Here is a 10,917-nt window from a genome sequence, read left to right as displayed (position 1 = left end):
ATTTTAATTATAAAAATTCGTTTTTAATTACTGAAAATTCCAAAAAAATTTATTTTAATTCCAAATATCATTTTTAATTCAAAAATAAATATGAATTAATTAGTTAATTAATTTTAGTTAATAATTAATTGATAAATTGGTCAATTAATGAATTAATTAATTTAATTAATTAATAATTGATTTTAATTAATTATTTAACTAGATTTAATTATTTATAAATGATTTAAAAATTTCGAAAAATAGTTTCAAGCTTTAAAATATTATTTTAAATTGTTTTCAAGGCTCAATAATTATTATAAAATTATTTTAAAGCCAGATTTGGCCAACTGAACCCTGTTTATTGCTTTAAAATTTACCCAACGACCCGTTTTAATTCCGAAAAATATTTTAAAAATCATATTAAATACCCGAAAGCCTTTTTATGACCCGAGACTTCTTTATAAATGGAATGTCATTGATTGTTTGATATATTTGTGTTATATGTGACTTGTTATTTGACTGTCGGTCTATATGTTCATTGTTTACTTATTTTTAGCGTAACTTTCAATCCGTTAGTCAGATTCGGGTAAAACAAAGGGTAGATAGAAGTGTATACCAAACAGAATCGTATGAGTTGAGTAATAAATGAATACTTATGTTATGTGAGCAGAAGAGGCAAGGCGTAGGAAAGGGAAACAGATAGTCGAGGAGTAGGAGATTGTGATTGGAAATTGGTAAAGTTTAGCAAGCTAGTACCAGGAAAGTGTTCTAAACTTTCTCGAGATATATTATAGATAATTGATATCCCTGTTTTATATTGCAAGTGTTTTGAAGCACTGAACCATAATCCTTGATTCCAGTTATTGATCCTTGAGCCGTAAACCTTATTCTTTTGAACCATTGATTGTTTATTACCCGAATAAAACCACTGAGATACGATACTACTCCACAAATACATACAAACTAAATACCAAACACTGAATCAAGATTGCTTACATATTCAAACCATTGTACCATAAGCTTTGAAAGACCAAATCCTTATAACCTTGAAACTTTGATTCTTTTGTTATCCAATTCTTTCATCACCTGATAGCCATTCTTTGAAATTGCCATATTGTTTCCTTGTGAAGATTGAAACCATCTCATGATCGGAAATCCAATATTTTTTATAATTCTGTTTATTGCTTTTCATTGTTTATTCTATTATTATGATAGAATTGGATTGTTTTATAAAATTGTGGACCAGATTCGTGGTCAGACCAGATTGGTGGTCAAGTTAGGCCAATGTGTGTCTTGGATCCATTAATTAGAGCAGAGCTGTGTGCCTTGCACGGGGTTAGTGCGTGACTGATCAGCAGCCTAACCTTGGTTTTTAAAATAAAAATATAATATCCAATTCTAAATCATTAATCATTGTTCACTTGATACCTTAACTTTTTTCACTTGATGATCATTATTCTCAGTCTTGTCAATGTGACTTGCTGAGCTAGTTAGCTCATTTGTGCGATGTTGTTTATGTTCTTTTCCAGTTAAGAAGGAACCTGTTGGTAGCGAGGATCCCCAATCCAGTGCGAGAGCTAGGGGTCCAGGTTGATCGAGTTAAGCTAGCTGACAGCTTTTGAAATAGTTTAAGTTTATGAAGTTTGTAATAATGTTTAATATTCATTTATAAGTTTGAATAGTTGGGATTTGGGCGTTTGTAATATAAGTGTGTGTGTGTGGCTTGTGTGCATACTTTAACCTGTTACGATCTGTGGTACTTGATAAGTAGGGTCACTGCATATTATTATTATCTTTAATATTGTTATAAGCAAGTTATAATTAAGGTGTGTGTTTGGACCCCAAACTTCTGACCCAGGTTTGGAGGGCGCCACGGGTTTGGTATCAGAGCTACAGGTTAAAAGTCACTGACACAAGCCTAGGTTAACGGGATGGGTACAGGGTTAGGATTAGAAATAAGGAAATAGAAAGATAGGATGTTGAGAGGATGAGTGCGATGGTATAACATGTATTAGTTTAATTCACGTTGTGGTTTGAGATTCTTATATTGCGATATGATTTCAGATAGCAGCGATGGCCGACTCTTTCGTCCCCGTACCAGCTGATCACTCAGAGCCCTCAGTTGGAGAACCATCTTTAGATCCACGTCCTGTTGTTCCACCAGTGTTGGCTATTTTACCTCACCCGTGTTGTAGCCTATACCACTGCAGGCTATTCCACCCCCAGGCATGAGGCCACCTATTAGAGGACCCCCACCTGCTGATTCAGGTCTTATTGGTCACTTAGTTACAGGTGAACCTTTTCAGTTCATTTCCTATCCTGTCCCATATCATCAGTTTGAGGCTTGCCTTATGGAGCGGCGATTCCTACGGGGTCAGATTCAGGAGTTATTACATATCATGCATACCAGAGATGTCGTGAGTGGTGAGAGGCGACTCAGAGAGAGGCTCCAGGTGTTTCGGAGAGCAGCTGCTGTGAGGATTGCTGAGGCTACTCATAAGGATATCACCCCTGATTTTCTTGTAGAGTGGGCTAAGTGGGTTCTAGAGGAGCTTCAGGATATTGGAAGTTGATAAGTGGATTTTATATCCACTTGGAATGCTTTATTACAAGCTTAAATTGGTGTTTTGGACTCAAGTTGTTGGTATTTTGATGTGTTTTTGTGTTATTGCATTTCAGGTATTAGTTAAATGAAGAAAAGAGCTTTTAAAGGAAATATGATTAAAAGTGATCAGAATTGGAAGCCAAGGCCATTGTCAAGTTGTAGAGAATCTCAATAGCTTCGCGTGGGCAGTTGAATCGCCTAATTCTGACGAGTAGAACTCAAGTTATGGTCAAAACAAGATTCATTAGAATATTTTTCCAGTCAGTAGCTGAGCGCCCGCTTAGCAGAGCTGAGCGCCCGCTCAGAGAGCTGAGCGCCCGCTCAGAGAGCTGAGCGCCCGCTCAGAGAGCTGAGCGCCCGCTCAGGAGAGCTGAGCGGCCGCTCAGGAGGCGGCTGGTCGCTGATTTCGCTGAAAAAGCCTTTTTTTAGTAGAATTTGACGATTTTAAGGGTTCAGGTCCACTAGGGGCGTATATATACTTAAAAAAAAGGGTTTTCATCATCCGGGAAGATTGGGATACCAAGGAGAAGACCTAGAAGCACAGAACAACTCCGAAAAAGAAGATCTTGTTTTTAACTTGTGATTCTTTGAATTAGTTGTAAGTTTGGATGCTCGTTTTCGTTCTTGTTGAACCTAGATCTCGTTTATTCGTACTTTGATTATTATTTAGTTTATTAAGACCTTGTTTATACCATGCTTTCATTGGAACCCATGGTGACGATGAGTTCGATTATGGGCTAATCGTTGTCATGGGATTCTAGCGGATTTACTTATGGATTTCAATAGTTAATTATTTTGATATCTTGGTGTGTGGTGATTGATTGATATCCTAGTATGGTTGTGCTTATTCATCTTATGTGCGTAGCTAACATATAAGATAGCGTGTTAATCTTTATTGAAGCGACAGTGAATATAGAGGTTTAGAACTTGCCATGCTAGCATAGGTTCATGTATTGTATGCATGATTCGTAGGTAACTCTAACCGTTTTACTTGCCCTATGTAATCAAGATAGATAACTTGTGCTTAAACCGTTATGCTGTCAAATTCTATAGACATATAGGGTCTCAATATAATTGGTGCCTATTTAGCTTCTATCTCTTTTGTGGATGTCTGGTAGAATGGTACTCGTGCAACGAAAGTTGGCGTTTATCAGTTTCGTGTTATCTGATTAGTGTCATCACCATCACATGCTAAGGTTAAAAACAATAAGGCTATTGAATGAAGTATTTAATGAAGTTAGGATCCCATGTTTGTCATATATAGTAATTCAACTTCAATTCTCTTAGTTAATGTTATTTAGTATAATCTCTTAGTTTAATAAAAACCCAATTTGTTATTTGTCTTAGCATTGAGCGATAACCATACATTGTTGCATAGGTGCATAAATTGAACTTAACCTAAACCAGTCTCTGTGGGAACGAATCTGATTTATATCTTATACTACTTGCGAACGCGTATACTTGCGTGAATATTAGCGCGTGTTTTCGCCCTAACAAGTTTAGTTTATGTGCTTATCATCAGTGGTCGTTAAAGTTCACTGACTCGGATTCTTTTACTTTCACAGTTTATTTGTTTGTGTTTCAGGTACTCATTACAATGGGAGATCCAGCAGCACGAACGAAAGCCTTGATGGATTTTTCTCAACCCAAGATCAATGACATTCAATCTAGCATTGTCCGGCCAGCTATCACAGCTAATACCTTTGAGATCAAGCCTGGCATAATTCAATGGGTACAGACTTCAGTCCAGTTTGGGGGTTCTCCAACGGAAGATCCCAATACACACATTAGGGATTTCATTGAAATATGCGACACCTTCAAGTTCAACGGTGTTTCTGAAGATGCTGTGAAGCTAAGACTGTTCCCATTCTCTCTGAAGGACAAGGCTAAGAGCTGGTTACACTCTCTACCAGCTGGTTCGATTACTACTTGGGAAGATCTTGCTCAGAAGTTTCTTATAAATTCTTCCCTATGGCGAAGACAGCTGCACTCAGGAATGCTATTACTTAATTTGCACAGCAAACGGGAGAATCGCTAAGTGAAGCTTGGGAGCGCTACAAGGAGATGCTTAGGAAGTGTCCTCATCATGGAATTCCTGATTGGATGATCATCACTTGTTTTTACAATGGGTTGGGAGCACAGTCCAGACCCATGATCGATGCAGCATCAGGCGGAGCATTATGGGCAAAGAGCTATAAGGAAGCTTATGATCTAATTGAACTGATGGCTGCTAATGAATATCAGTATCCAACCCAGAGATATCCACAGGGCAAGGTAGCAGGAGTTCTTGAAGTGGATACAGCTACAGCTATCACTGCTCAACTAAAGGCGTTGTCTATGAAGATCGATTCTCTGGCTAACTATGGTGTTAAGCAGATAATTAGTGTTTGTGAGCTGTGTATAGGTCCGCATGCGACAGAACAATGCGCTATATCTAGCGACTCAGCTCAGTTTGTGAGCAACTTTCAGAGATCGCAGCAACCAGTTTCAGACACTTATCATCCTGACAACTGGAATCATCCTAACTTCAGCTGGAGCAACAATCAGAATGCGATGCAACAGCCATTCCAGCAGTTTGCAAATAACCTATTTAACCCTCCTGGTTTTCAGCAACAATTTACACCAAGAAAACAACTCCAACTTCAACAACAAACTAATGATGCAGGTCTATCTTCAAATGAAAAATATGAATTGGAGGAGTTGAGGCTTATGTACAAAAACCAGGCTCTTATATGCCAAAGCCAGGCTGTTTCTATCCAGAATCTAGAGAACCAAATAGGGCAAATTGCTAATGCCTTATTGAATCGACCACCATGAACACTTCCTAGTGAAACAGAAACAAATCCAGGCAAGAGGGAAGTTGAAGAACAGGTGAACGCCATCACCTTAAAGTCTGGAAAGGTCGCAAGCCCCCAAGTTCAGCAAGACGAAGAGCTAGAAAAATCTCAAGATTCAGAAAATGCAGTTATGGCTGAAGAAGATGTGCAGAAGAAAGTAGAGGTGGAACCAAGGAAGACTACTGTGGAATACACTCCTCCTGAGGGTAATACAGGGGAGAAACAGATTTATCATTTACCTCCTTTTCCTAAAAGGCTGCAAAAGAAAAAGCTGGATAAGCAGTTTGAGAAGTTTCTGGAGGTGTTCAAGAAACTTCATATCAACATACCTTTCGCTGAAGCTCTTGAACAGATGCCTAGCTATGCGAGGTTTATGAAAGGTATTCTCTCTCGGAAAGTGAAGCTCGATGACTTAGAGACCGTTGCTCTAACGGAGGAATGCAGTGCTGTGCTGTAACAGAAGTTGCCTCCGAAGCTTAAAGATCCTGGAAGCTTCACTATTCCTTGCACCATCGGAAACTTGTCATTCGACAAGTGTTTATGTGATTTAGGAGCTAGCATCAATCTGATGCCCTTATCTATCTTCAAGAAGCTTGGTCTGCCTGAGCCGAAACCAATATACATGTCATTGCAACTAGCTGACCGTTTCATCGCTTATCCACGAGGTATAGTGGAGAATGTCTTGGTCGAGGTGGATAAACTCTTCTTCCCTGCTGACTTTGTAATTCTTAATTTCGAGGAAGATAAGAAGATTCCCATTATCTTGGGAAGACCATTCTTGGCTACAGGCCGAACTATGATCGATGTGCAAAAAGGAGAGCTTACGATGAAGGTTCATGATCAGAAGGTCACTTTCAATGTGTTCAGGGAAATAAAATTACCCACAACTAAAGAGGAGTGCTTTAAAGTAGAGCAAATTCAGGTTTTGAATGCACCTCTGTGGCAGAGGAAGTTGGATGTGCCATTCGATTCTCTTGGGTTAGCAGAGCTGAAAATTTCTCAGGATCGTCTCGAGTCGTCTATTGAAGATGCTCCTACACTTGAGCTCAACCCACTACCAAATCACTTGAGTTATTCATTCTTAGGTGCACCCCCTAACAAGGGGTTGGGATATATCTTTGATGATGTAGAGGGTAGCCGAACGGATCCTCCAGTGCCTATAGAGGGTTCTTCTCATGTGCAGCAGGTAGTTGATAGGACTGGTGTTGGTGACGAGCAGTACAGGCGAGTAATTAGGCGTATGAAGGCCATGCATGACATTCACCATCATTTTGCTGAAGATTTGACACACGCTTTCGGTACTATTTTCCGAGACACTAGTGGCGAGGTTGATTGACCACCTGATCCTCCACCCGACGAGGGTGAATCTCCCGCTAATTAGGTATGCCTGAAATCCTTATTATTGCCTTCAATGAGGACATTGAAAATTTTAAGTTTGGGGGTGATAATGTAAGGATTAGTAGTGTGTGTCCATATAGATTCATATAGATTCATGTTGCATGTTTAGTTTAGTTCATTCATATTTTTGTATGATTGTTCATTTAGGACATATTTGTTTGTTTTTATGTAATTTCATATAGTTGCATTTGCATGCATATTTAGCATGATCCCTTAAGATGAACTATGATATTGGATAAGTTGATGTTGATTTGAGTGTGGTGATGAGGAATAGAGGGATGTTTAAGTCTTAATGAATTGATTTGCATGCCAGAAACAAATATTTTCACAAAGTCTTATAGGGTTGCGTTTGATCTAGATCATGATCATACTTGTTTGTTGTTGAGATTTAATCACTTGGTTATATTTAGAATTTGTGATATTCTCGTAGTGACGTAAAAACACTGATTCTTTTTATCTGGAAAAAAACTTGGATTTCATTGCTAGTTGTTGTAAGGCTAGGTGTCAAATGGCTAGTAGCTGGCTCATATTTTTATGAGTAGTCTAGGGTCGAATGAGATGGAACGAAACACACTCATTCAGAAATTGTTGAAAAAAAAGGAAAAAAAAGAAAAAAAAGAAAGAAAAAAAGTATGTGTTTATGCATAATTGATCAAGAGTGAGCTCTTTAATACTCGAGTTATTAAGTTCTAGGGGACTTTGTGCCTAGTGACCTAAGGCTTTTATAGTCTGGGATCCGCTAACCTAACGCTCGCTACATGGGTATTATTGTATAAGTCTTTTGGGACCTCATTCATTGCACGATCAAATAAGCATCTTTGCTATGTGTTCAATAATAGTGTGAATTCTTGTACAACTCTAGTAGAAAGGAGGTGTTGTGAGTCATAATGCGTTTATTGTCTATTCTGTTTATAAACTTTTGATTGTTTCAATGATAGATAAGTTAGGGTTATTGATCTAGTATCGAGAGTATATCTGTTAAGCATCCACACCCGCACGTTTCTGGTTTGTGAGTTGGTTTGTGGAATTTATTCGAACTCTGTTTCAAGTTATTGCATTTTTAGAGGCATTGGTTTATTCATTTGGTTATGGTTATTCTGAGGGGATCGATTACATTATCATTTAGTTGCATTCACATAGTTGCATTCATGCATTAGGTTTGTTTTATAGTTTTGAGTCTATTTATGCTTGAGGACAAGCATCGATTCAAGTTTGGGGGTGTGATAAGTAGATTTTATATACACTTGGAATGCTTTATTACAAGCTTAAATTGGTGTTTTGGACTCAAGTTGTCGGTATTTTGATGTGTTTTTGTGTTATTGCATTTCAGGTATTAGTTAAATGAAGAAAAGAGCTTTTAAAGGAAATATGATTAAAAGTGATCAGAATTGGAAGCCAAGGCCATTGTCAAGTTGTAGAGAATCTCAATAACTTCGCATGGGCAGTTGAATCGCCTAATTCTGACAAGTAGAACTCAAGTTATGGTCAAAACAAGATTCATCAGAATATTTTTCCAGTCAGTAGCTGAGCGCCCGCTCAGAGAGCTGAGCGCCCGCTCAAGAGAGCTGAGCGCCCGCTCAGGAGGCGGCTGGTCGCTGAAAAAGCCTTTTTTTAGTAGAATTTGACGATTTTAAGGGTCCAGGTCCACTAAGGGCGTATATATACTTAAAATAAGGGTTTTCATCATCCGGGAAGATTGGGATACCAAGGAGAAGACCTAGAAGCACAGAACAACTCCGAAAAAGAAGATCTTATTTTCAACTTGTGATTCTTTGAATTAGTTGTAACTTTGGATGCTCGTTTTCGTTCTTGTTGAACCTAGATCTCGTTTATTCGTACTTTGATTATTATTTAGTTTATTAAGACCTTGTTTATACCATGCTTTCATTGAAACCCATGGTGACGATGAGTTCGATTATGGGCTAATCGTTGTCATGGGATTCTAGCGGATTTACTTATGGATTTCAATAGTTAATTGTTTCGATATCTTGGTGTGTGGTGATTGATTGATATCCTAGTATGGTTGTGCTTATTCGTCTTATGTGCGTAGCTAACATATAAGATAGCGTGTTAATCTTTATTGAAGCGATAGTGAATATAGAGGTTTAGAACTTGCCATGCTAGCATAGGTTCATGTATTATATGCATGATTCATAGGTAACTCTAACCGTTTTACTTGCCCTATGTAATCAAGATAGATAACTTGTGCTTAAACCGTTTTGTTGTCAAATTCTATAGACATATAGGGTCTCAATATAATTGGTGCCTATTCAGCTTCTATCTCTTTTGTGGATGTCTGGTAGAATGGTACTCGTGCAACGAAAGTTGGCGTTTATCAGTTTTGTGTTATCTGATTAGTGTCATCACCATCACATGCTAAGGTTAAAAACAATAAGGCTATTGAATGAAGTATTTAATGAAGTTAGGATCCCATGTTTGTCATATATAGTAATTCAACTTCAATTCTCTTAGTTAATGTTATTTAGTATAATCTCTTAGTTTAATAAAAACCCAATTTGTTATTTGTCTTAGCATTGAGCGATAACCATACATTGTTGCATAGGTGCATAAATTGAACTTAACCTAAACCAGTCTCTGTGGGAACGAATCTGATTTATATCTTATACTACTTGCGAACGCGTATACTTGCATGAATATTAGCGCGTGTTTTCGCCCTAACAGAAGTCCAGACTTGCCTTGAACTAGAGAGACAGAGACCCAGAGATGGAGATGCTGATCAGTGTGTTGTGGTTGTTTATTATGTACAGTAGTGTATAATATGTATCAGTAGACTTTTGGGTTGTATTTATAGACTAGATCTGCTGATTTGTGAGTAGGTTTGTTATACCCTTTTGCTTTTACTTCTGAAGCGTTTTAACGCTTGTACTACCCAAAACTTTTGATCAATATATATCAGTACCTTTTCCTTTACAGCATTGTCATTTACATTACTGCACCTGTTTTACTTTACTTTATTTATTGCACCAGTTATACCACCTGTGATACCATATACCCTACCCCTTTAATTGTTTACATTCTGTAAAGAAGCATGCAATTTACTTAGTTCAACTATTACAACTGTTTTCAAAAAGAGATATTTCTGTTTTACAAAACTTTTCTTTTATGCAAAGGATTTGATTTAAAAGCTAAATAAGTTGTTTGACTCTTTACAGAAAATGCCTCCCAGAAGAAATACCCGCACCAACACCCAGAATGAAGAAACCAACAACAACAACCAAGATGATACCAACCAGAATGCAAACCCAGGACCCATAGACCCAGCAGTAGCACAGATTCTTCAAATCTTGGCTCAACAAATAGTTCACCTGACTCAACAACAACAAAGACAGACCAACCCCCATGTAACTTTCAAAACTTTCCAGGCGGTGAACCCACCAGAATTCAAGTGTTTCTTAGATCCGATTGAAGCGAATGTTTGGCTAAAGGAAATAGAGAAGTTGTTTGCTTTAGTTAAGGTAAAGGAAGAACAAAAGGTTGAGTTTGCAAGTTATTATTTGAAAAATGAGGCCACCTATTGGTGGGAAACTGTGAAGACATTGAAATGTACAGATGTTATTACTTGGGAGAGGTTCAAGGAATTGTTTTTAGAAAAATATTTTCCCCAGTTTGTTCAGGATCAGATGGAGCTGAAGATTTTAGAGATGAAGCAAGTAAGTATGTCGGTAGCTGATTATAAGAGTAAGTTTGAAGAGTTGTCAAGGTATGTGCCATCATATATAGATACTAACAGGAAGAAGACCAAGAGATTCCATCAAGGTCGGAAGTCATGGATCAGAGGGAAGGTGGCCATGTTTGAATTGGATACCTATGCAGGAGTCGTACAGAAGGCCATGATTGCAGAAACTGAGAGTGAGATGTCACAGAAAGAAAAGGAAAGTAAGAAGAGGAAGTTTGAAGGGAATGAAGGACATTCACAACCAGGGAAGTTTCCAAATTTTAAGAAGGGCAAGTTTCAGTTAGGGAGAAATTTTAATTTCAAGAAGCAAAATGTAGGCGACGGAGGTCAAGGCAACCGTCCAGTCAATGTAAATCAGCTGAATCAGTTGAGGCTAACTTTTCCAGATTGTCAGGTATATG

The 10,917-nt window shown here is 37.9% G+C and overlaps 1 non-coding gene across 1 annotated transcript; it reads right to left on the bottom strand.

Moving 5' to 3' along the window:
- Positions 1 to 4,570: 4,570 nt before the first annotated feature.
- On the bottom strand, positions 4,571 to 4,677 carry LOC141722877 (small nucleolar RNA R71). The gene has a single exon (XR_012575875.1). It is a non-coding gene; the product is annotated as a small nucleolar RNA R71 (small nucleolar RNA).
- Positions 4,678 to 10,917: the final 6,240 nt, after the last annotated feature.

Source organism: Apium graveolens, chromosome 4 (assembly GCF_009905375.1).
Source record: "Apium graveolens cultivar Ventura chromosome 4, ASM990537v1, whole genome shotgun sequence".
Taxonomy (NCBI): Eukaryota; Viridiplantae; Streptophyta; class Magnoliopsida; order Apiales; family Apiaceae; genus Apium; species Apium graveolens.
Note: the sequence above shows the minus strand (reverse complement) of the source record. Positions and strands in the feature narration are given on the sequence as shown.